This window comes from Aphelocoma coerulescens, chromosome 6 (assembly GCF_041296385.1).
Source record: "Aphelocoma coerulescens isolate FSJ_1873_10779 chromosome 6, UR_Acoe_1.0, whole genome shotgun sequence".
Lineage (NCBI taxonomy): Eukaryota > Metazoa > Chordata > Aves > Passeriformes > Corvidae > Aphelocoma > Aphelocoma coerulescens.
Window position 1 is genome coordinate 25,214,050 of NC_091020.1, and position 3,031 is coordinate 25,217,080.

Below are 3,031 nucleotides of genomic sequence, written 5' to 3' on the forward strand. Positions count from 1 at the left end.
AATACTGACATGATGTGATAGCCCTGAAAGTGAACTGAACTGGCAGGAATATCCTGCTGAGAGTGCAGAACACCTCTGTTCCGTGGGAACACCCGTGTGAGGGAGGCCAGGAGGGGCTGCTCTGGATCATCTGTGCTTACAGGCACAGGAGCCATCCAGGGCTGCCCTGCCCTGCCCTGCCTGGTGTGAGCTGGCACATGGTATCTAGCTTGCTAACATCTCCCTAAGGATTTGGGAAATCCCTCTGTGCTGTCTGATTCCCAGCAGAGGACTAGAGAGCAAGACTGAAGATTGCGAGCCATGGAATGGATTTCTGCCGAGATGCACCTGGGGAGGTGAAGTGACTGATGAGTCAGGCTGTGCACTGTGGTTACTGATCCCGGTCCTAGCTCTGCCCCCTGGGCCTGTATTGCACTGTGTTGGATCCTGAATGTTAGATTGTCTGCAGAAGGGTGCCTAATAGCACTTCCAATGGCATTGTGTCACGGCTCTTCTGGAAAGTGGGACACTACAGACAGAAATTTAATCTTGTCTCTTTACATGACTAAGTCTTTGAGTTGAGGGTGTTAGTGGCTATGGGCCCACTAGTGGATTTGAAGATAGTTTCATGTCTAAAATAGACTCTTGTTCCTGCTGAGTGCCTAAGATACCTTTAAGACCTTCATTGGTTTTATTTTGTGGGGGGGTGCACATTTTTTAACCCAGTGCCACAGACAGACATTTTACAGGCACTCACATATCTGAACAGGCTGTATTTAAATGTTTCAGCTCAGCACCTTCTGTGCTTCCCCCTCAAAACAGATCAATAAAGCTAATACCTTTTTTTTTCCTTTCTCTAACATTCTGGGTGAGCTCTGGTTTTAGCTAGACAGATTTATAATTACTTGTAAACTCAGAGCCTTTATTTGCAGAGGTGCTGCCTTTGAATAATGACTGAGAAGTTTTGTTCTCTGCCTCTGTAGCCAGAGATTTTACTTCCAGCAGCTGAGGAGTCTCAGATGACACTCTTAAATGTAACATAACTGGAAAATGAAGTTTCTTGAAAGCACTGTAACATTAATTGATCCACTGCAGGGGCTTGTTCAGATTTCTGTTTTGAGACCAGACTGGTCCAATAGATATGATGGGAATATCTGTTTGCATCCATCTTCCCTTAAGGCTCTGCTGCAAAGCTGGGTGGATCATTTTGAGAGTAGCAGAAGCAGTAACACAGCTCTGCCCTTTCTCACAGCTTATTTCTTCAGGTCAAAGAAGACATGAGTACCTACTACCTTTTACTGCAGTGGGAACATTCAAAGTACATCTTCTGTGCTTTTGCAGCATTATGAGAGTCTCCTATCCATTTGCCTGCTTGCTTAAAGATTATCAGAGTTGTTTCTGAGCTCTGTCAAATTTAGTGAAAGTTGTTTGAAGGATTCAGAAGCTACTTGGTAGGAGATGAAAGCATAGGCCCTCTTTCCCCCCAGCCCATGTGTGTGAACACACTGACTGCATAGGAGACTGGCTAAAAACAACCTAGTTTATGTTGCCATAAGGAATTTATCATTTCAGAAAAAGACAGGACTGCCTGGAATTTTACTTAGAAGAGATGTGACAGCTCACATTTGGTTGGACCCAATGACTCAACACCTTGAGACCTCCTTTTCCCAAACAAATAGAATCCAGTTAAATACAAGTGAAAATCTGATCCTGTGCCAGTGGTGCTTGGGGACAGACCTGTGTTAGCTTTTAGTCCTGCAAGCAACAAACCCTAATGCAGAGTTGAGCAGAGTGGATGGAACATGCTCAATATGTGGGCAAATCCTGAGCAGTATCACACCGAGACCAGTGTTACCAGTTTGATCCCTGGTGGTACCTTACCTTTTACAGCACAGGTATTTCTGCCTACTTGAAATAGAGATTGTGTCTTTGCTTACAGCTATCCCATGAGTGGTAAAAAGTCATTAGATAAATTTTTAAGCTAAAACCCAGTCTCTGGGGGATGGCTTTCTCTCTCTGCTCTTACTCTGTAACAGATAATACTGCAATAGTGGTCATGGCATGGGCCAAAAATCTGCCAATCGCCCTTCTGAAAAAGGATTTTATAGTGATGTTACCCTTTCTGCTCCACAGCAACACTGAAGCAGTAAATGAGGCAAAGAAAAAAAAATGCTGTAGGAAATCAAGAGCTCAATGGAGAAAATGTTGCTGAGCTTGTCAGATAGCTTTGAAGCAGGATGGGTTTATTTTTGTTTGGTTTGGGGTTTTTTTTGTTGCAACAAAGTTGCACCAACCAAGGCTGCTGATGATCCTGGGCTACAGAATTCCCTTTCCAGCAGTATGTGGTTGACCCTGGGAAACTGTAACTTCTGGCTAAGTAGATTCTCAGACCTGCTCAGTGCTGATTCAGCCCCAGTGTGCCCTCTGGAAGGCAGAGTTATTAAAGATGTGCAGGGCATTCTGTGGGGCTGGGAGACGTTTTGCCAAGGCAACAGTGGTGCTTTTATTATATGAATTAATAACTAGCCCTTGGTGTGCTTCCAGAGCCAGACCATATTAGAATATTAACAAGGAGGTGCCATTCCCTTAAACCAGGCAAAGGGGTGAAGCAGGGGGCAAAGTGGTGGTGGGTGGTTGCTGAACTTGGTTGTGGATACCCATAAAACAAGCAGGTAAAGAGGATTCCTCTGGCTGAACTGGAAATTCAGGACATTTCTTGTTCAGCCCATAAGGGCAACATCTATCAGCATTATTTAGGGCTTGCCACAAAAGGGTGGTTTTAAGCAGACATTCAGAATAATTACTTTGATTTTCTGTGGGTTCATATTCTCAAGAAGAATGACATCCCTGGCATTACTCTGGAATAGCTATCCCATTTTATGTTCATGTTGCAGTTTATTCTGGAATAATTTCTACAGGGATTCTTGCTGCTGAGCTCACTGTGCTAGGATCACACTGGAAATATCCCCACTCCTTCCTTCTGTTCTCTTAGAAACATTTTGCAGGGAACTAGAAACAAAAGAGACTTCATGCTCATTTAGATTTTGTACAA